The sequence below is a fragment of the Dermacentor albipictus genome, chromosome 3 (genome assembly GCF_038994185.2).
Source record: "Dermacentor albipictus isolate Rhodes 1998 colony chromosome 3, USDA_Dalb.pri_finalv2, whole genome shotgun sequence".
Taxonomy (NCBI): Eukaryota; Metazoa; Arthropoda; class Arachnida; order Ixodida; family Ixodidae; genus Dermacentor; species Dermacentor albipictus.
The window spans coordinates 72,114,771-72,139,504 of NC_091823.1; the positions used below are offsets into that span (position 1 = coordinate 72,114,771).

Below are 24,734 nucleotides of genomic sequence, written 5' to 3' on the forward strand. Positions count from 1 at the left end.
TGACGAGCAACTGAAATCTTTAAGCAGAGGAAATATATATGAAAGGGACACGTAGATAGGGATGAAAAAGTACGCACGCAATGACTCTACGTAAATGTTACCTCCGTCCGTCATGGAAAAGTAGGATGCTTACGTTTTAACAGCATGTACGTATGGATACGGACAAGCAATGATTTCAAAAACTACCAAACGAAAAACAAACAGCACCGTGGCGGTGGTGATGCGGTATTTTTCCGTCCAGGAGGATTCGCAAAGAATAAGCCTGCCCTTTAAAAATGACTAACTCCAACTGACAATGTACTCGTACACGCGGGTTTAAAATAGCTTGATTTAGTATAAGGCGATGTTCGTAGTTGTTGTGGTAGCGCCAATGGCGGATTACCCACAACTCTGCACTAAACATGTCATAACAACTGCCCGACGCGCAGCCCCGAGAGGCCAAAGAGACGAGCGCAGCTGGCACGTTTGCACAGCGGGAGCGCGTGGACGGGCATCGCTGTCGCACATCGGGCAACGGGCAGCCATGTTTTCGTGGGAAAACGTTCTTTCTCTTTTTTTTTTGCAGTTGGACTCTTTTGCACCATAGCCCCCCATTCCATATTGCTGCCGCAATTTGCGACCTAAACAGCCGCGATACTTTGCTCATTGCCATCGAGACGTTGGCTTTCTTGCGATGCAATCTTGTCTAGCGGCTAAGCATAACCTATGCGCTGAATTTCGTCCCGACAGTCGCCTGCTAGGCAGCAGAAAATCGGACCCACTTGCGCAGATTAGGCAGAAGCAAAGACAAACAATCGTGTCTGCTCCCGCAAGCTCAGGAGTATGTTCGATTTGTTTTAAATATTCGCCACAATATATAATACCAGAAAAAACAACAACTTAGGTTTCGAATCGAGCACGAATGCTAAAATATAATATTCGACAGGTTATTCCCAATTTCCGGGTACTTGAAGACCCCTACTTAAACGTGTTCAGATATGCGTCTTACTTCACTATGCCATGGACTGCTCTTCAGAGTTCTTTCGCGGACGAGCATCATACGTCGCCTACATCGTAACCACGTGTCGTCGTCTCACAGTAGGCATCCGCAGGGGTTGGTGTTTGCATTTCGGCATTGCTTGTGAATATTGTTGTGCACCAAGAAAACGCTGTACAATGTCACACGACGCACCGGTTGCACGTAACCGTCACATTTAGTTTTATGTAAATATTGTTCAGTGGGCAGAAGACGGTGGCTAGCTGAACCCCCGCTATCTTTAATGGCGGACCGCCAGAGGTGGGCACAACCCCACCTACTTGACCGTCTTTCAAACCAGGAGCCAGCACCGTCTTCTGAAGCTACTTTCTAATCCCATATCGTTGTCTCGTTTACTCCGCGTGGAAAAAGTGGCCGTCGCGGTCGCGTCATCGAAATGTTTTCATTTAAAGCACGGTTGACGAAAAGGAATGCAGCTCCTGGGGCTCTACCTAGATGTTCACGCACGCGCAGTATAATTAACCACTTAACTAAACATTTACTTCACGTCGATTCCAGCACATGCGTTGGATATTGATACCCTTTAAAGGAGGGATCAAAACTGTAAGCGCTTACAATAGGGAAACGAATGGCTGGAGAGGGGCAGAGGAGATAACACCCGCTTTACGTCTTCCATCGCTTGATTGTTCGGTGCAGTTAAGAGGGTTTTGCACAACGTGTTTGCGGAATGCCACGTGAGCATTGAGGGAGCATGGTGATATAGTTAGTGCGCGGCATTCTGCGATAAAGCGTGACAGTTGCGTCATTTCGTGGGTTGGCAAAAGGGCACTCCGCATGAACTTCCCACTTTCAACGAAGGATGCACCGAAGTGCACTGACCATTTCTTGAATGCGTTGTAAAGCACAAATGATATGCATTTAGATTGAATGTTACGTCGTTGTTACATAGTCAAGACTCATTTCTGCGTTCGCGGCTAGTACAGGCGATCCACACATCTGTCACGTAAGTATTGTACAAGATGGGATATCTGTGACACATCATTTGTACATGTTGTAGTACCAATGTCATTGGCTATGTAAGTCTATATGCAAGTCAAGTTTGTGGACTATTGTTTGCTGATTGTTGTCCACCGGACTCGCGTCTTTTGGGCCGTGTACATAGTATACAGTGCATTTAAGTGTTATTGAATTTTAATCGTCTGTGAAGCAATAAATACGCTTTTTTTTTCTAAACAGAAACGCCACTAATTGTCTAATAATTTTGACGGCTAAGTATTCGATGAGACTATCGGCACTCGAAAACGTTACATGCTGGTTTTAATGGTGTCCTCAGAGTACTACATCATTCATCAAGTTCATATTCAAAAGAAATACGGGTGCTTTAGGGATAATATGCAGGTGACCTTTGAAACATGTGGGCTAATTATGGGGGTAAACAAAAATTGTTTTAGCCTTGTTTTTTGCCTGGTTAAAGCGGATATAGGAAACGCTTACAAAGCTTCTTCAATGCCCTGGAAGAACATGAGTTAATATTTAGACAGAATAGGGAACACGTTATGGGAGGTGTGTACCAAAAGCTTGAACAGTTAATACGGTTATTAGTGGCTTTTAAAATGTTTACAGAATACTAATTTCTTCCTATTTTTATGCTTTATATGAGGAACTTGGTTTTTGGTTGGTGCAAGGTGTGTTTGACATAAAGATTGTAGCAGCGCAAACACATGCAACCACAAAGTACGAAGGACGAGACTTTGTGGTTGTGTCTCGTCCTTCGTACTTTGTGGTTGCATGTGTTTGCACTGTTACAATTTTTATGTCAAGTATGCACCAACTCGCCCAGAAAGAAGTATTAACGAAATTTTAACAAGGTGTGTTGTTTATACAGGGCGATCATCTTTTAAGTTTTATGGACTTTTTATCTCCTGTGGCAGATAACCTAATTCTTGTCTTTCAGCTGAATTATTCGAACTGGGGGACATTACTAGCACGAGAAACAGACACACATATTCGTCTAATTAACGAACGTTAATTAATTAAATCCTTAATTAACTTACGGCACATAATGCGATTTACGAATTGTAGCCGGTGAGCTTGTAAGACGTATCCACTTGAAATTAATTTTCAGGTTGACACCAGTTTCGAGGGATTGTTTCCCCAAAATGTGGGGCGAAATACATGGGTGTTTCAGTAAATTTTTTTGCTTCAATGTATAAAAGAGCGTTTTGTTAAAAAGAAGTAAGTGGAACAATAGTGCGTCTTTAGGGCGGGTTTGAAGCCGCATGTCTCCAAACTGGCGTCATTCTGGAAATTCATTCCAAGTGGATACACCTTGCAAACTCAGTAGCTACAATTCGTAAATTGCAATATGTGCCATAAAGTTGAAAATATAATTACTGGACTTTTGTTAATTATATGAATATGTGCTTCGATTTCTCGTGAAAGCAGTGTCGGCCTCTCTGAATAATCCAGCTCAAGGACTAGAAATATGTTATCTGCAACAATCTGTTTTTAAAGATTCCATAAAGCTTGAAAAGGATCACCCTTTATTCCGTTTGAATAGAAAACGTGTCCGTGATATACAGCCTCTGTATAGAATTACTTATACAAGAGTTCAAGAGCTTCAGAAGCACATTTTACTAACTTTGTAGCAAGTTTTCCCAGTGCCCTGAAATAACTCAAGGCACAAAGTTAAAATTCTGAGGGGATAAGAGGAATATCGAGGGTAATATGTGGGCAACGTTTCAAGAGTGTCATAACAGCATATGCAAAAGTTTGCTTAAGCAAGTGTTCAAAGGCGTTATAAGGCTGTTGCCGTTATCGGCAAATGTTTCACAGACCGGAGAGGCGTTAATGTCACACGGCGATCACATTTGGTGAAAGTCGGAGGAACGTAACATGTAATGCATGGCGATACTTTCGTGTTTCTGGCTTAAACATAAGCTCTGTAAATGGTTGTTAAATCCTCATTCTTTTTCCTATATTCTCATGCCTTATGCGAAGTTCGCAATAAGTTTCCCCGATGTTTTCGGAGAATTAAATAGAGCACTTCGTTCTTATTTTGGTAATTTGTCGAAAATAAGGAGCGTGTTAGGGATGACGTGTACGAAAAGTTTAAAGTGTGTCGGTTGGTTACGGTACTTGCAGCAAATTACGCATGCCAGCGTTATAAGTGTATTCTACGAACCGCGCAGAATTTAGCTCACTGCGTTGGCAAAACCAAATGTTTTTGGCACGCAGACCAATTAAACCTAGGGAATACGGTGTAAACAGCCTGGCTGATGTGCAAGCGAAGTTAAACTTGTGTGGAGTAATTACAGTCCTTGTAAAAAGAAACTTCTCCAGCGAGTGCTACGGAAGGTTTCTCATGAACACTATTATATTCTTAAACATGGCTTTCAACGTGACTCCGTTCTTGAAGCTGATAACACTGCTCTGCTGTACGCATGCGCAACTGACCAAGAAAGCGGACGGGAATATGGTCGTCGTGGTAGCACAATGAATAGAAGCACTGCCCACGTAATGCGGAAGGAAGGTGTGGGTTCACCTCCCAACTGAGAGAAGGGGTCCTTTTGTCCTAGTGTCATTTCCCTTCGTTATTTCTGCACTTCAATTAAAAATAATAGCTAATGTCTCCTACGCGCCATTCGGCGTCATTGTCTGCCTGTTTCATAGGGTTGTATAGAAACCGTTATATATATATATATATATATATATATATATATATATATATATATATATAATATATATATATATATATATATATATATATATATATATATATATATATATATATATATATATATATATATATATATAGTAGGCAACGAGGGATTCTTCAGGCTACCTTTCAAACGTAAAGAACTTGAGTGGTGCTACAAGGTAAACAGAACAAGTATTTAATTTCGACAGTTTCGATCGGTGGACCGATCTTCATCAGGGACCGATCTTCATCAGACCCGGTACCTGGTCTGGTGTCTTCCCTACCAGGGCCGAACTGCCATTTTTTTGTAAACCCTGATGAAGGTCGGTCCACCGATCGAAACTGTCGAAATAAAATACTTGTTCTGTTTACCTTGTAGCACCACTCAAATATATATATATATATATATATATATATATATATATATATATATATATATATATATATATATATATATATATATATATATATATATATATATATATATATATGGCCTTTATTGGCTATATAGCATGGCCTTTATTGGCTCTGTGACGTTTCAGCGACGTCCTGGCAAACCGGCCTTGTCTTGCCGGCGTGGTGTTTTTAATTTTGTTTCTTCCTGGTATTGTGTAGGACTTTAGCTTCGCTTTACACCAGAAGCTCAAGCTATCACTGCTTTTCTGCGACGTGGCGTAGACCTTGACAGATATTAAGGTCTTATCACGGACGTGGCCTGTTCCCATCAAAGCTCGTGAGAGCTAAGTCAACCACAAGTACAACTTTAATAAGGGGCGGGGGGATAAGGTTCAAGACACAAAGAAAAAGCTTACTAAGAAAGCTGGTTACGACTTGCACGATGCATTGGAAAGCGTCTCCGTCACTTTCATGGTTAGATAGCTGCCATTCTACATTTCGGAATATAGCGAGCGAGCAGGAAAGCTTTTGGGAGCAAATATCTTGAAATGCACATTTTTGACAGTCCTGGAATTTGTCTTCCATGAAAAGTGGGGAAATGGCTCCATATATATGTATATACGAGAAGTAACGGGGTTAACTGGGGGGCCCGATTTTCATTAATCATGTCATAAGAAGCCAACAAGCAAAGACACCGAGGACGACGTAGGGGAAATTAGTTTTACTTCATAATTGGATTATTTCGTTAATTCGATTATTAAGGACAAGTAATTTCGCCTGTGTTGTACTCGGTGTCTTTTTTGCCGGCTTAACCCTCCCGATGTATATATATATATATATATATATATATATATATATATATATATATATATATATATATATATATATATATATATATATATATATATATATATATATATATATATATATATATATATATATATATATATATATATATATATATATATATATATATATATATATATATGACATTAAGGATCAATAAAGCAAATCATCGCTGTCACCGTTAACAGGAGTAGCGGTTTCAACGCTTTTCCAACGATAAGATTTTATGACTGGATGTTACGACTTGTCGCTATGATGATGATTTGTTGCTATGGTTACCCTAAACGCCGCTTCAAGAAAGGCGAGATAAACGCTTCCGCTAACAGTGGCATTAACAATGCGCATGCACACATGATCGGCAACGATTTTTCTTCCAAACTAGCATTAAAAAATCAGCGCATGGAGCATGATTAATGCGGCGTTTTAGAGATGCACTCGGGCGGTCGCTTTGGTGGAACTGACGGTTGGGGCCGAAGGAACATGCATAAAATAAGTCCGCAAGTGCTGGGGTCTACAAGGCACAGCAGGGAAAAGAAGGAGGCGTTTCTCTCAGCGAGGTCTCTAACGGGACGTTACAACAGCAGCGTATACGGAAAGCAAGAGAGAAAAAATGGCTGTGGCTTAGGTAAGGTTAAGCCCAGGATGCGAAGCATACTAGCCTTTATTTTAGTTGTTGAACCACTGTTTAGCCTGGTGAACTGCTGTTGCTTGGCTATATTTGGTTCGGCTAGACGAAGAAACAACTCATGCATTACTGCTTCGCCTTCAAGAGTGGAACGCGACAGCGTTCCCGTCGACCCGCCAAGGGGTGTAAGACAATGGGCTACAGGGCAGCGACTACGCGCCCCGCATTGGACGCGGTGAGCGTCGAGCAAAGCAGCGTTCGGCGCGGCAACGAAATGTGCGCCTGAGCAAGAGACGCACGCCTTAGAAACAGCGCGTTTCTAAGGCAACACCGCATTCACTAGAGGCGCTTTTGTACCGCTTTGAAGCGTTGTACTCGTGGCTCAGTGGTAGCGTCTCCGTCCCACACTCCGGAGACCCTGGTTCGATTCCCACCCAGCCCGTCTTGCAAGAGTTGAGCCAAAGCCACTTCTCCTCTGTCGTGACGTCACGGTGTCACGTGATTTCATGGTCACCGCCGCGCCTGAGGAGCTGGGTTGAGCCCTCGTAATATGCTTCGCATAAAACGATAGACACATAATAAGGCGGGGATGTTAACCACATGTCCTGAGAATAAGCACTGTGGGATGAAGCATGCGGCACAATGCAAGCCGCAACCAAAAGCAGGTGACGGAGCAGCTGACTACAACGAGGATGACATAACTGAATCACCGGAGCCAGGTGCAGTGCAAAGAAAGAAAGAAAAAAAACGTTAAGCGGAAAGCATCGACGATTATTTCCGCCAAACGACCATCTGGTCATTTAACCATCTAAACTACGTGGAAACCGACCACAGATGGTCGGTTTCCGAGCATCTGTCACCGTCGATGGAAACCATCAAAGGTCACAGATGGTCGAATGCCATCGAAGAAACTGACGTAAATAGCACCCTGCGATGCTTTTTTAGCTTCATTTATATTAACATATAACGAACGCTTTCCACTGAAGCCTTACTTTTGAAAAAAAAAGACATATAAAAAGGCAAGAAAGCCATGCATGTCTAATGACCTATACAAACGAATTAGGTACCGTAAAAAAAGTTTTCCAAATATTTTTGAAAACCAGAATCACCGTTAACCTTAACATGTTGTAAAAGCGCGCGAAATAAACTGAAGGCAGATATAAAGAGCGCAACACCCTACTGCTACCTGAACAAGCTTTCAGAAGCCATAAGTAACTCTCGCCTCATGTAGAAAACAATTAATGAAGCCATTAATAGAGCTGCCCCAGCGCACAAAGCTAAATTTCAACGTAGTGCTTCCACAGATGCCGACGTAGCCAATATGTTCAACACAAATATTGTAGATGCAGAGAGAGAGAGAGACAGAGGAAAGGGGAAAGGCAGGGAGGTTAGCCAGAGGGGAAGGTCCGGTTTGCTACCCTCCGTTGGGGAGAGAGAGGGGAGGGGCGGTAAAGCGATTACAAAGTAGAGATTAAGAAAGAAAGGAGCACAGACATGCAATCACAGTCGGTCACTGTCGCCGCACACTGTCACCGCTCAGCACAGTAACACTTGCAGCATTATGAACATCTGTACAGTGCCCTCGTCACCCTCTGCTGCGGTGGCTTGTGTTGGCGGCATTTTAAAAAAAGTTCCTCTGTTAGAGGTCTTCGGTCTCAGCGCGCTAGTGCCCCTTAAGCCGAATAGGGAACAAATACCATGCGAAGAATACATTACACAACACTGCATGTCAACTGTGTTCTTGTTGGCCACCAATCAATGCGAGATTAAAGATATAATCACATCATTCAAGGAAAACTGTGCTGCTAGACCGGATGACGTTAAAATAAGGGCGCTTAAGGCCATCATTCCAGTGATAAGTGCCCCTCTGGAACACATTGGTAACTTCATTCTGTCAACTGGAATTTTTCCAGATAACATGAAACTAGCTCCAGTCACAGTTATTTTTACAAATGTGGTTCGGCGACTGAACTAAAAAGAAAAACTGTAGACTTATTTTGATTTTCTCAGTTTTCACAAGAACAGCTGAGAACATAATAAACAGGCGACTAACCAGTTTTTCTAACTCGCACAGTATTATAACACATGAGTAATATGGTTTCTGCAAAAACAAGTCTGCTGAAAATGCACTGTTAGGCATAAATACTTGACGACATAGAAAATAAGATTTTAACACTGAATTTTTTCTTGATTTCAAAGAGGCATTTGACAGTATTCAGCACGAAATCCTATTCATAAATACTACCTTTTTACGGAATTCATGGTGTTGCTTTCGCATTACTAAAGAGCTATCTTACCAATAGCACTCAGTTCACAGTCATAAATGGAATTAGATCCGAGATCGAATACATTAAATATGGAGTACCACAAAGGCAGATATTAAGGCCGATCTTATTTCGCCTGTAAATCAATGATTTTGTAAACGTAGAGAGCTGCTGTACGATTATCTTAAATGCAGCAGGTGCAGATACACACCACGTTTATAAGAAAGCAAATGGTTGTTTACAGGATTTGGGCTTGTGGCTGAAAGCCAACAAGCTGAAGTCAAATACAGACAAAACCAAGTGCTTAGTTTTCGTATCTAAGGGTACTACCACCAATGAAAATGAGAGCTAACTATTCCTTAACTATCCCATTAAAAGGGTAACAGCTGTTCAATTTCTTGGAATCACTTTTCATGGAAACCTATCGTAGTCACCGCATATTGACACTCTGAATGTCGACATCTCACGTGCTGTTGGCATGGTGAAGAGGTCGCGACGCCATGTGCCAATTAGAGTGGTCACTCGATGTACTGCGGGCTTATAAAATTACCCTTGCTGCTTTCTATTGTGGGCGTCAACAAAACAAACAAACCTGGGTTCCTTAGAAATGATACAAAATCAAGCAATGCAGGCCATAGATAACGTAAGACGCAGTGAATGCATTGCACCATGCTATAACAAGTGCAAAAAGCTTGACAGAACAGGAACTTCCAGATACAAACTAATGTTGGATGCATTACGACAATACCAAACGGACACAGCACTACTTCTATCGAAATATTCAATTTAAGAAAGCGTGCGCAACGTAAGTGTAAATATGATATACATCTATAAGCGAAGGTCGAGAACAAGATATGGGGAACAAAAGTTGGTCTCTCGAAGTGTCAACATTTTAAATGATTATCCTTGGTAGTAGAGCTGATAAAATCCGGAAGATCAACTCAGAAATTTAAGAAGAAAGTGATGAAACTGTCATTAGAGTCTTAACACGTTTCAAAAGATGCGAATGTTCAAAATATTCATTATATGCAATGTTTTCAAGAGAACAGTCAGAGAATGCGCACAATACTGCGCATTGCAAGTGCATGTTTTTTTTTGTTTCTGTCTTACTGCTGTAGCTGTAAGAGTGCCACGGCCCTGTCAGGCAATTTTTCGCTTTCAGCCGTGCTTCCACGGCATCTTTTTGTAAGATTGTAATAAATAAATAAATAAATAAATAAATAAATAAATAAATAAATAAATAAATAAATAAATGGTTGACTGTAAATATATAGAGTGTTGCTGCTAATAAACGACAACATAAAGGTGTATTTTTTCATGGAAGACCAATAAAGTGAAGCTCGCTTTATGCATAAGCAAAACGATTCCCGAGCTTGCAGGGCAATAAAATACCTGACGCGACCTCATATTCCAATCAGCTATCGTCCACCGTTTCCTTCGTCAGGTTTCCCCGTTCAGTAGATAACGCTTGCCCTTTCTTCCGTAGGACGCGTCTGCTTTTCACGCCGTCATCGGGCCCTTGATAGTCGACAACAGGCCGCCATCAACCAACGCGACCACCGGAAAAGAAAAGAAGTAAGCTTAGACGACGAGAAAGGCTGGCGGCACTGGGAGAGCCATCGGAAGGGACGGCGGCTTCTCATCCGGCGAGAGCGACCGCGCCATCAAACATTGACGAGCGCTGAGGGGCCGCGGTGGACAGTGCGCGCCACGGCCGGTGTTCACGCCCGAACGGTGAGGCACGATATCGTCGAAGAAGAAGATGCGGAAGAACTACATTTTGGCCGTTTCCCTCGTGACCACCCGATTCTCGGCCAATTGGGGTTATGGGCCCCGAACCTTCTGGCCAACAAAAACTAATTCGCTTCCGGGCAGCATGGTGGCCGACAACGCCCCGTGTCGTTTTGCTTCCTGGCGCGGTGCGGCCGTTCCCGTATAAAAGTCGTGGGTGCGTGGAGGCTCTCCTGAAGGGAAACGCTGTGCCGGTGGTGTCGGATAATGTGACACCGGATTGCTTGCGCTAGTGCAGAACAGGCGTCCTGAGAACGTGCAGAACCCAGTGGTGGGAACTGATTACTTTGTTATTTCGCCACCTTTCGAGAGCGCGGCTGCGTAGATGAAATAAGCTCGCTGTGACGGAAGCCTATTTTGATAAAGTTTCGTGATCGTGTCAAGCCGGCGGAAAAAAAAGGAGGAAACGTTGCCATCATTTCCAATGCCGGTTTCGATGCTTCCGCATCAAAACCGGCAGCTCATAGAAAAAAAAAAGACGCACGTACTCAGAGCAACTATGACCGTGAAGGTCGGTAATATTGACGTTAATATCACCCCAGATGACAGTATTCTTCTTCTCATCAATGGAGCGTGGCGACAAATTGCTCATTTTTATAAAGATTGTAACATAACTTAAAGAAAATAATTACTGTTTATGCATGTGAATAGCGAAAGTGTGAAATAATTCCCCCTCAGGTGTACGCTGCAGTCTTTGACGTAAATTCGCTTTTTACTTGACGATGCGTGCTAGGAAGCGTTCTACGTCAACAACGCCCTCCGATGCACGAATATCGCCAAACTCATGCGTATCTTCGTGCAGTGGCCGCATTGACTCAAACGTCCGTGTGCATGAGGGATGAACTGAACCGATCGTTCTTCCTAAAGTGCTGCAGGCATTTGGCCACCATGTGCGACCAAGGCTTTGGAAAATTTAATGACAGCGTAGAGGAATATTAACGCCTGCTATGCCATGACAGGTCTATAGAATGCTGCTCCGAGGAAGGCCTTATGTGTATTTATTAGTGCGTCGTAAAACCACCACGAGAAATCATGGAGTTTCTTTTTGCGATCTGTTAGTGCAAGCTGTTAACGGGCTGTTAAAATAAAAGATGGAGCGGTTACACTTCAATAAGATTAGGTTTGCGAGTATAGAAATGTGTTTAGATCTCGCTAATACTGCTGTGCATGACTATATCTGCCGATATGCGCGTTACTAAAAGCAACAACAACAACAACCACAAAAAAAAAAACACGCTGCCCCTCTTTTATCAAAACACAGGTTTATAGTACATGTATCGAATACGTAAGAAATACCCGCTTGACATTTTGTTTAACTCCACTGCATATTCTTCGTGATAAATGAACACATAATTACTAGGGATGAATGCGACGACATAACAGAAGTATTTACAAATTTAGCTTCGTGCTGTTTTTTGTGGTTGCTAGCCACCAAACTCGCTTGATAGCAAATATAGTCTACTTACTGGAACGGAGCTGCATCTCTTACCGTAACATACATAAAGCATACACAAAAGGAAAAAAATTAAGTGCCTGGTCAAGAGAGGCCTTCCCGACAGGAATCCAACGCACTACAAGCGGTGGATAGAATTCATGGATCCTACCCACTTAAAAAACTTCATCCAATTTATCAAACGCACCTCTCTAAGGCAGTGGATTTAGGCACTACTTTAATACTTTTTGGGGCCCCGAGACCGTGATTCACCTCTTCCCTTCCAATTTCGATGTTATAATAAAACGATTTCAACAACAACTCCCTCAAATATGGTCAGGTTGAGTTATGGCTGGTAAAACGAGATCGGTTATCGACTAGCATTGCAAAATTTACCGCAGAACAGGCTCTTGAAAAACGATATCTGCTTTGCTAGCCGGCGGCAGTTTGAAATGAAAACGGGAAAGCCAGAGCATGCCACAGGAAATATGGAAGAATTCAGGAAGATGAATTCGACTCTGAACGCATGCGAAGTTGCAAGGCAGGAGAAACGAGGGATCTGTAAAAAAAAAGGAAGCATTGCATTTATGCGGTTCCGAGAAGACGGAGCGTGACGGAGTGCGCCTGCATGAAGGCTCTGGATTTATTATTCTCAGATTGGTACGCACTACGAAAAATAACAATATGCGAGTAATAAGACCGAAGGAAAGCAACACGCTGGACCCAACGTATGCATTTATCTGAGAGGTGAGTTTTTACTACATGCTATGAATCAAACACGGAGGCGTAAATTGCGCGAGAATTAAAAATACAGGCGCGATGTTGCTGTGGGATTGCAAAACAGCCTCACTATTAACTCTATGTTAAGCCGAGCAAGTCAGGCCTGTGTGAAGTTAACTATGTGTTCACAAAACGCGTGAAGTTGAGAACGCAATCTTGTGGCGAGAAAGTGCTTACTTGGTTCGTAGAAACAAGTTTTACTTGGCTTATCTATAGACTCGATCAACAATCACGCCTGAGCCACTTTTAGTCACCCTTTGCTCAGACAGTATAGATTGATGCGACAACGCCAAACATGCATCCTCGTGATCCTCATTTCTAACTTCAAAAATTACCGCCATGCACTGCATTTAAGTAAATTGGTGATGAGCATGTTGTTGAAGCGAGGCAAATCAAAACAGCTCGCTAGCGAACACTATGACGGCGCTTCCCTTCGCGTGAAGCCGCAATAAAAGCAGAGCAAGGGGATCCCACAATACGGAATGTAGCAGAACACAGAAGATCAAAATATCGCAACTACGTTGCAGTTATTAGGGATCGAGGCTCGTCGACGAACGCGGGAAGGAAGGCGGGTCGCTGTTGCTGACGGGTTGCGCTATAAGATACCACGACAGTACGAAGGCCACTAAGGGAGCGGGAGATCACGTGACGGTAATCTAATTTCCGCAAGGCGCCGGAAGCAAGGTCGCACCAAAAGCTCCTTTGCGCGACAGAACAACAAACATTTCCTCTGTCTACGTCTGTCCGTTTTTACGGCGTCTGGAAAGTAGCACATAGGCAACAGACGAAAGTCGATATACAAATATAGATTGAGCTCGAACCAAAAAGAAGATATATTTCAAGAAAGAAACAGGAAGGCTGCCGGAAAGAGAGGGAGAGAGAGAGAGAGAGAGAGAGAGAGAGAGAGGTAACGAGAGCCACCTCGAGGAAAGGAGAAGAAAAAAGGTAGAAGCCATAGAGTCAACCTAGGCAAGACCTAATCATCCACGTCCGGCTTCCTTGGGCCTTCTGCGTCTACTGGTCGTCGGTCTCAACCCAGCAGCAGAGTTTCACATTGTTCCAGACGTTTGGCAGAAGTCAAGAGAATAAAAAAAAGTGGTGGTCAAGGATTGTGCGGCACGCTGCTCCTATGAAACCCATACTTTCTCCGTTGAAAGAAATGATAGCTGTTTCATTTTATATTTACTCTCGTGCTAAGGTTCATGCTCGTGTCTTCGGGTACAGAGCCCTCATTCTTTATGTCTTCGTGTTCTAACTAATAAAGCCTCTTGAGACCTCGAGCTCTAGAGCGATGTCGTGTTTTTGTGCCTTTAGAGCTTAGCGAGTACGGCGGACCGGACTGCGGCATGTTGTCACGAAATCTCCTTTTCTACTTCGTGCAGGCTCTTCTGCTCGGTACGGAAGGCTTGATGCAGAATCTTGCCTCGTTTCTAACATGTGTCTCTGTGCTGACACGTGTGCTACCACATCTCAGCTAGTTCCCGATGCAACTCCTTTCTTCGTTGAAGCCGGAAAGACAGCGCCATCTGCTGCGACTGACTATAAAGGATCGTCCACAGAACTACACCACATGACTACACCTGCAGTGGGTACGGCGGACCGGACTGCGGCATGTTGACTAGAAATCCCCTTTTCTACATCGTGCAGGTTAGTCCTAGCTACAGCAGCTTTCTTACTGATTATTATGGCCGTCTGGTACTGCCCCGCCCACAAAGAATATTATGATTGCATATGATGTATTCTCTGTATGTGCGCTACTTCATTGTGGTGATGTGGAAACCAATACAGGCCCTTCTACAGCTGAAATGTTGAAGGAATTGTTGGCAGGGCAAAATAATTTGGCTAAAGAATTGGCTGCCCTAATGGAACAGCAAAAAAGCATGGAAAAAGTAGTGTGTGATCTTACTTTGCGCTTTATTGAAATAGAAAAACGAACTGCCCAAGTAGAATCACTCGAAAAATCAATTAAGGTATTGAAATCTAAGTTAACCGATCTGGAAGAACGCAGAAGACGTTCTAATTTAGTTATTTTTAGGATGCAGGAAGATCCTAACGAGAAAGACTCGGATTTAAAGCAAAAAGTTCTAAACGACTTCTTTGTATCAAAACTACATGTATCATGCGTATCTGTTGGTAGAATTCACCACTTATGCAGATGTGGATATCCTAGACCAATTATAGTTCATTTTCAGGACTATAATGCGAAGCAACCAATGTTTAAGAACGCACGCAAGCTTAAAGGGACAAAAATATCCATCCAAAATGATTACTCGCGTGAGACACTGCAGTAAGGTAAACTGTTATGGGCATGGAAAAACAACAAGGAAAGAATGTTTCACTCATTAACGACAAGCTGCGAATAATTGTGGAGCTCTTCATGTGGAACGGAGACACCCAAATCAAAACAAAGGTTTCTTTCTTTCATGCTAATTCTAAAATGGTCTGACCTGTACGATCTTCCAATAATCAACTTAAAGTTAACATAAATGCTGTTAACAAATCCACACAACTAGAAGCCGTCTTGTTAGATTACGATCCCCATGTTTTTATCGAGGAGACCTGGCTTCGCGACGGCATTGTTGACGTTGATGTTTTCTCATCCTCATATCAGGTCTTTCGCGGTGACCGTCCTACTAGAGGCGGCGGTGTTGCTGTCTTGATAAAATATGGCATTCGAACATCACTGCTACGCCAGACATATAATCACGAAAGTGTTACTTTGAAATTGTTTTGCTCAGGGCGCGCTTTATTATTGCCCGCGATTTTTAGAGCACCAGATGCTCCACCGCGATTTATGAAATATCTACGCGATCATTTAGGGTCATTTTCTTGCAAAAAAGTGATCATTGTTGAAGATTTTATTTCATCTTCTGTTGATTGGCATTATCCATTTTCAAATGCAGATCAGTGTTCAGATGTTGAATCCTCGCTTGATAGTATGCTTAACCTGGATGTGCAACAAGTAGTAACCGAGCCTACGCAAGTTTTTGGTGCGTCCTCTTCAATCCTAGTTCTTGTTTTTGTTCCTCGGACAATTAAAGAATATGCAGTCTATTGCAATCCCGGCATTTCTGATCATGCACTGGTGCTGTTATCGTGTAGCCTTGGAAAACCTTGTATTCCTCCTTCTGAAATAGTTTCTTTAAAATATTTTTCTCGTGCTCTGAAAGTGTCCTGGATTATCTTGAACTGAAATTCAGCAGCTTTCAAGGCTCAGATGGTATTTTGCTTTGGAATAAGTTTAAACAGGTATTGCTACTGTCTCGATAAATTCGTACCAAACAAAACTAAGAAAAAGAAAAAAGAATCGAATCCCCGGATAACGAAAAAGAAAGCTTAAGCGCCTGAAAGAGGATCAGCTGCAAAAGATGTTAAAACCGCTCGAACGCCGTTTAATGAGGCGTTGAAACGTTCCAAATGGCATTATTTTCAACATACCCTACCAAATTTTTTAAAAGAATCTCCTCAGAAGTTCTGGGACTTCTTGAATCAGAAGAAAAAGTTTGTTGACGAGATTCAACTCGATGATGTTCGAATCGTTGACAAGGAGGCCATTGTAGCACATTTTACCTTTTATTTTCACAGCGTGTTTTCCGTCACTTCTGAAACAGTCGGTCACACCCCTGTGTCGTTCTCTGATCTCGAAGATATTGTATCACTACAAGGTGTTGTGGCCATGCTTCTTAACGTGAAGACTGAAGCATCACCTGGCCTTGATGGCTTTTAAACTGCGTTCGTTCGTCGCTACGTGGTAATGCTCGCCCCATTCCTTGCATGCATTTTTCGCGCATCCCTATTATCTGCGCATCTACCGGCTGACTGGCGAACGGCGTGTGTGGTGCCCATGCACAAGAAAGGTGACACATCGCTGATTTCAAATTGTCGTCCCATATTTCTGACTTATTCGAGCTGTAAGATGCTTGAACATATTGTCGCTAAATACATAATGAAGTTTTTTAACATATTCTCTTTTATTATTCTCTCCTCTTTTGAATGTAGCTTTAGGAAAGGCTTTTCTACGGTCGCACAACTAACCGCAATAATTCACAACTTTGCACGCGTTAGCGACAAATCTGGTCAAACTGACGTCATCTTTTTTGTACTATCGAAAAGCGTCCGACCATGTTTCACATCAAAAGTTAATCTTCAAGCTAAAATACATTGGCCTCCCCTCTTCCATAATAAACTGGATTTTCGCCTACTTAGCAAAGCGCACACAGTCGGTTTATATTAATGGTCACCACTCGCGTAGTTTGCCAGTTACTTTCGGGGTACCACAAGGTAACGTACTGGGACCACTTCTATTTTTGATTTTTATTACTGATATTGTTAGCGCTATCACTGAACCAGTACAAGTACGTTTGTTCGCAGAGGACTGCATTTGTTTTCACGAGATTGCTTGCCAAGAGGATCAGGAACTTTTGAATACTAACCATCATAACATTTATTCATGGTGTAAAGAATGGGACATGAAGCTGAATGAAGGAAAAACAGTATATATATGCAGATAACAAAAAAAAAGAAAAAGAAAACGAAGGTGGGTGTTTTACTATGGTCCTTCTACTCGTGCTCTCGTCGAAGTAAATGAATATAAATATTTAGGTGTGACAACAGCTATCAACCTAAGCTGGAATTATCATGTCTCACACATATGTGCAACACCATTTCGCAAACTCTGTATTCTGCGTCGTAAACTGAAACAAGCGCCCCCAGAAACTAAACTTCTTGCATATAAATCACTCATTAGGCAGAAATGGAGTACGCATGCGCCGTCTGGGATCTACATAATAAATACAATATTGATGCACTGGAAATGATTCAGCGGAAAGTAGTTAGGTTTAGCTTTTCTAAGTACCGTATAACTGACTCACCAACAACTATCATGCAGGATCACTGTATACAGACATTTTAACTACGGCGGAAAATCCCAAGGATTAAATTTTTTTCTACTCAAAAATAACAGACTCTCGATCCATCCTGGTCCATATGCCCGACCTTTAACCACACCACAAACCAGACATCACCATTCTGAATCCTTCTTATCAAACAAGAACTAAGGCCTTCAAATTTTCCTTTTTCCCCCCTACTATAGGAGAGTGGAACGCACTACCATTATCATTCTTAAACAGCACTGACTCGATTGAGCTCATTATTATTTTATCTGTTAATTTCGCGACTGAGCTGTAAGAATTTTGTTTTCTTCTCATGCATGTCTGATTATTTAAAAAAATTTACTACTCTTGCTTGGGTCCGCATGGGCCTACGATATTTTGTAAATTAAATGAATACACTCTTCTCTTTATCCTATTAAGGACCAGCGTGACCATATGGTCACGTTAGTCTGCACAGTGGATTTCAATTAATTAAGATTAACAAAACGGCACCAAAATCGCCTTTAACGTGCCGTTTGACAGATTAGAGTTCCCTTTATGGATACCAAGTGGCAAGCCCCTCGCAAGTGCAGGAATAAGTGTTGCTCTGCGAGTAGCGTTGCCATGGATCGCTCCAAGGGGTAAGTGTTTTTTTTTTACTACTTGTTTAAGCAATAGTCAGATTTTCTTACCTCCGTATTGCTCTTTGAATATGTGACCTTCGATGAGCATTTGTGAAAGAATAATGTTTGATTTATCCGTGAACGTGCGTGTTATCTTGCGCGTTGCCATATGGTCACGCTAGGCCTTTAGGCTACCTAACTTTTTATGTTTTTTAACTGCATTATCATCTCGTGCATGGCTGCTGGCGCGTTCCCACAGTGGTTATTTCTTATTTTATTGTCTGAATAGGTTGATGTTGGAAGAAATAGCGAAGCAGTCATAGAGGAACATGACGATGTGTCAGTGGTTTATATCGAGCCGCAAGATGCTAGCACCTATTCGGATGAAAACTCGGCCGATGAAGGCTCAGGTGGGCTCATTGACATTCTAAGCAGGTGGTAGCTATTAGCCGGCGCTGAAACTGTTTTCTCTGACGGACGCCGCATTGGTGGATGCGACTCGGATGATGACGACCCCGGCGAGCAAGGTGACAGAATATCAGAGGTTTCTTCTTCTGTAGTTGATGCGGCCATTCCGGCAAAATTATCCACTGCTTCTAAGTGGACGAAGGGTGATCTCCAGACAAGCCTTGGCATATTTCCCGACCCAAACTTTGCTGCTTACAGGGTCTTTTCACTTGCTGAGTTGTTCGATCTTTTTGACAATGCCGTACTCGATAGGGCAAGTACTCGTATGTTGAGAAGAAGCGAATCAAGGTGGCCCATCCGAACACTGTTGCTAAGTACAAGATTTATAGGAGGTACGGACCAGATGGATGCAAATGCAGGTGCCTATAGGATTGCAATCCATGGCAAAAAGTGGTGGTGGCCGATTTTCACTTCACTTTGCGATGTATCTATCAGCAACGGTTAGGCGCTAATTCGTAGCACAGGGTTCAACGTCACGCAGGTGGAATTCCGCAGGCAAATTGCACAAAGCTACCTGATGCGATGGAACAATAAGCCTAGAGGACCTGGTCAACGCAGAATACCAAAGACTGGTGATGTCCTGACTGGTACTCGGTATGACCAAGTGGCCCACTTTGGTGCACCAATACCTAATGGCAAAAGGGGGAGGTATGCATGAGATAATTGCAACCGCGCGGTGCACAAATATGACGTCCGCATGTGTATTCGATTATTTATATCATATCACACTAAATATGTGCTCGACTATTCGCTATATATGTTTCTTGTGATGTTTCATGGCTTGAAATAAATGTTTTTAACTTCGCGTATTTTGCTGTAGCGTAAGGGCCCAGTGTGACCATATGGTCATGGGCTATATTTCAAAAACTAATTAGGCAAGAGTAATAATTTCTTGCATGTGAATTATTAGTATAAATGTAAGTTAAGATATGACATTTATTTCAAGATAGCAAGAAAATAAAAAAAACCGGTCCCTAATGGGTTATTTTCGCATGCAAAAAATTTTTAAAGGGTTCTTTAAATGGTTTAGGCACATTTTGTAGACGCGTCGGGCACAGTTACAATGAAACATTCACGCCACTATTTAAGTGAAGCATCCCATATCAAGACAGCTACCCTCCTCTAGCCTTGCTTCTTGTGTTCAACTCCGCCTTCCCTGGCACTGCATCATGATGTGACGTCGTGTAGCCTACTTCCGATTGTCTTGGAGTGAGCTCGTTAAGCCTCTCCAAACTCTAAGCTAGCCGCCTGACCATCGATCCCCAGCTAGAGCTATCTAAGAAACGCGCATTGTGAACATTCTGTCACAGCGCCGAGCGTGTCCGGTATTTCCGGAAATGCAGGCGAGCTGGGCCTTTTGAAGGATTGGCGGAGGCGTAAGCCAAAGCCCCTCCGTACTACTACCGCTGTAATGAAGGCGCTTTAGCGTAAACGTGAGTGACCTGAGTGGCCTGGAGGGGCTTTAGAGCGGCCTGCATGGGGCGCCTACCTGGTGGCGCAGGCCTTCACCCACCACACACAGAGATAATATTGCTGTAAGCAAGTGTAAAACATCTTAAACTTCAAAAAAGACAAAGTACGTAAGAATACGGCGCTTCCAAAAGCTTACACTGGCAGTAAAATAGAATACACTTAGTTGCTGCTATATCAGCTCCGTGTTTGTGTCAAGTTCTATGCCAGCAGATGGCTGCCGCACGCAGATAACTCGGGCTTTAGGCCGCTCAAGTTTGCGCTTCCGCCCATCTGGCAAAATGCCCAGTCAGTCTGCGTTTACCGGAATACCGCCCACAAGCTAAAGCTCTCTATTTTGGCCGCCAACGCGTAGATCCTGCACTGATCGGTTACCGACGGCCCGATGCGTTGCAGTCACTCCTATCACCTGTTGCCTTGCAGAGGGACGCGATGGTGCAGCTTGACAGGGCGCCAATAGCTACGTTTGCAGCCCCCAACACAAGGGCCATTCATGGTTCTCGTGAAAAGAGACCTCGACGCCATTGCAACACTGACTGCGCAGCTTGAGTCAGCACGAAGTGTGCTGGAATACAAGCAGACGACACATTCTGTGTGCCGGAAGTGCGTGAGTGCAGTGATAAATTGGGGGTGTGGGTGTGGGGAAGGGGTCATCGTGCATTCTCTTTCTGCTGCCTTTTCTTTAATAAAAGACAGTTAACCAACATTCCAACCATTATGAACAATATTTGTTCAACATAAAGTTGGAAAAATGATCGATGAAGCTACCCGGGTATCCAGGTAGCGTCATCCAGGTAGCGTATCCAGGTAGCCCTGAGAACTCAGGGCTCCTCCATCGGTAGTGATGCAAACTTTTCAAACCTTATAACAGATTGCACGCTTTACATGGAGCGCTTGAATGCGTCACCTAATGATCAGAAGAGCTTAGCCTAACGGCTCAGTGCATTTGTATAAAATCGTCAAAATCGTTTCAGGGTCCCTTTAACTTTCATGCAAACTGAAGGCTCACAAGGGTGGCAGTGTCATCGCGTTGGTGCTCCATAGGCAGTTAGGGAGTCCATACGGAGTATTTTCCTTCCCTCCTCTCTCTCCCTGTGATCTTTGTTTTCCGCTTTCCCATTTCCCCGGTGTAGGGTAGCCAACCGGACGTTATTCTGGTTAACCTTCCTGCCTTCTACTTTTCTCTTTCCTCCTTCATACGGAGTATTACTCAATCTAGAAGGGTCCTTGTGTGCAGAACTCGGAGCAACATCAAGCTGCTTGGATTTCCCGTTACAGGTAGTACGTCGGCAGATATGCAGTAAAGAAGAAGAAGAAGAACAACAACAACAACAAAAACAGAGTTGGAGCACAGAAATTGCAAACAGACACGATGGAGGGAAAGTTTAATTGTATTTAAGAAGTTTTAAAAGAAGCTATCTGCAGAAGCTCTCTCGAAATCAGAAACAAGATGGAGATGGCTTGGTAAAACTGTCAGCATACAACTACAAGGGGAATCGCTGCAGATGTACTATATCTTAAGTTCTTTCACAATCGTCGAGAACGTTTGCGATATCACATCGATAAGGGCGAAATGCAGAAACGCTCGTATACTTAGATTCAGTAGTCCTTTAAAGTACCCCGGGCGGTGAATATTATTTCGAAGTCTGTCACTACGGTGTGCCTCATAATCACATCGTGGTTAGGACATGTAAGGCACCCGAATATTTTTTAGTGAGTAGTACCATAGTAAGAGCAACGCTTGATATTGCAGTGCACCATGACGGCACTCGTACGAAACAAAAGAAAGTGCTTCCGCTACAGCAGCGCCGCTCTCTAGATGGCAGTGCAATATAAGGGATGGTGCCTCAACCCCGCATAGAGGTTAAAAAAAATAGGGGGGAGGTGCTCACTGCGAAAAGAGGGTCAAGTAAGTAACTGCACACATAGTATAGCGTTGGTTCAAACATCAGGACAGTGTGTTGCCTTTCGCTAGGCCCAGAGGTAGATACGTGAGGCCCTCGTTAAGCGTTGGTGCTTGAAGCGCACCGACGTACAAATCGAAGAGATTAATGATAAAGTAAGGCGAAAATCAAGGAAGAAAAACAGAGAACTCTCACATACAATATACAAGCAGTACACCAAACAAATGCAGGCAAAGCATTCGTCCTATGTTCTCGTTGTGTCTTTTTCTGTTTCTTTTTGTCTTAGTTCATGTTGTACGAACTTGCCAAATACCGAGCCTGGTTGAGATTACTGAAGGAACGTTTGGCCCCACCACCCAGTACTTCTGCCTTGTCCAGCCCCGTTCTGGGTAGAGCCAAGCATCGAGATCGGCTGCCTAATGTCGTGCCCGCGCCGAGCAGTGCGAACTACGGTTGCGGAGCATCGCACCAACACTCTGGACGCACCACCTTTCTCCTTCACCAGTCAGTGTCAGCAGCAGCGATTATAGTGATTGACTCACGGTAGCAACGGGTCGATACTTGCATTATCCGGAGAGCAGAAGAGTCAGTTACAGGAGCCATTGGGGCCTGTGTGCAGCCATACGTTTTTCTTGTTCGCTTTGTCATTTCACTTTCTGCAGCAGAGTTTGACGCTACTGGCTGCCAGACCTCAGTGACCCGTCACAATAGTACTTAAGTATACCCTAAATATAAGTGATTCGCCTTAATTTGCAATGTCCCCGTCTTCTCACGTGAACAAGAGCCATAGTGTGGCAGTATTCCGGGAGAAATCTAATATCCTCTATGGCAAGAAAGGGCGAGCGATCTTCGACGTACTTTTCACAGTGGACGCCGAGGGAAGCAGGTTCGCACGTGGAGACCCTTCAGCAAATCTCGGTTCGCGCGATGAAAAGCTCTGATTGTTTGCCAAGCAGGAGTCTTAAGTTCAGAGACCGGAGAACTTTTAGTTCGCCACCAGAGCTCTAGCTACGCACCGTAGGCGCTGTTTCCGTTTCCGCTCCACTTTCTGAAACGCGACTTCCATGCCGTTTCCCAAGAGGACAGGAAATGGAGAAGCGGAAGCAGCGTGTGAGGCTGTAAGAATTTAATTCGCGAAGAAGCAGCGGCCTGGTTCGTGCCGTCTTCCAGCGGCAGTATTGACACGAAGCCGAGCAGTTGCACCGCTGGATGCCATAGCAGTTGGATCATGTGCCGTGAACTTAACCACTCATGCCCACAATACTTCAGACACTTCAGACGGCTACTCACTGTTTCTCCCTGACACATTTTGTTCCGCACTTTCCTTAAAGCGTAAAGGAACGAACGACAACATAAAGAAAAACCTTGACGATTACCAGTTATTTCTTCCTTTTTCATTCGCGTTCTCCTTACGGCGTGTTCGTTCACGAAACCATTCCTGTGTAATTGTGCGCGATGCAGCGATGTAGCCAAGAAGCGAGCAGCAATTAGATTAAAGAAGAAAAATGTGACCTGTGGTCCCACATTTTGCTAGCCTTCGAGACACATCGCTGGTGTTCTAGAAAGGTTTAGCGAAGCTCACTGTAAGCGATAGTGGAAACAAACTCCCTCAGAAAGTGCTACTATTGTGGCTAGTCGGTCTCTCGTTTGCTCAGTTTACAGAATGCGACATTTAGCTTTGTTCTGTCAGACGGTTACCAGCAGGCAAGTACTACGGGAAGGTTCTTAGGTAACGTTCAAACTTAGGTAAGTTGGTTGTGCATAGTGGAAAGTCTGTTCATGCAAGCATCTCAGATAGACGATAGAAATAACTTTTGGACAATATTCCTTGAGATGCAGCAAGGCAGGCCTAACCTGCATATGGTTTTTTTGCGTATTCGTTAATAAAAGCAAAAAAAAAAGAAAGTTGAAAGTGCATGGGAATGTCAGTCCCATTGTTGTAAAAGCTCTTGCAAGGAGACTTTGGCTAGACATCTCAGGAGGAGCTTCAGAAAGGTGCACAGTAGTTAGTTACATGCACAGTAATACAAAGCGTTCGAGAAAGGAAGTCATGCTCATCTTGTGGTCGAACTTTAAGTTCTTAACCCATATTCTAAGCTGCTAAGCTGGATAGAATTCTTCCTTGCGAATCGCGTTTAGTACGTCACTGTTAACGGTCACGATTGCAATCCAACATGTGTCGCATCTGGTGTGCCTCCGGGCTTTGTTTTAGGCTCGCTGCTTTTTCTAATCGACATTAACGATTTGCCATATCGTGTTTCCTGTAATGTACGTCTTTGCGCTGACAGCTGTGTCATATATGATGAGATTTCTAACGAACAGAACGAACACATGCTACAGTGAGACTTAGATTATTTAACAGGTTGGTATGAAAACTATTTAGTAAAAAAAAAACATTCACGAGTGCAAACTAATGCGTGTCTCTCGCAAACATGAACGCCCTCCTATACTCTTAACAGCATTCCTCTTGGACATGTCTTATGCTATCGATATCTTGGCGTCACTATACCAATCTGATATGGAAAACACACCTGAGCATAATAATAATAATAATAATAATAATAATAATAATAATAATAATAATAATA

General features: G+C 43.2%; 1 protein-coding gene across 2 annotated transcripts in view; it reads right to left on the minus strand.

The window, feature by feature from the left end:
- The window catches only part of LOC135900655 (transient receptor potential-gamma protein-like), a 350,477-nt gene that overhangs the window by 116,609 nt on the left and 209,134 nt on the right, over positions 1 to 24,734 (minus strand). The gene's annotated exons all lie outside the window — the stretch shown is intronic.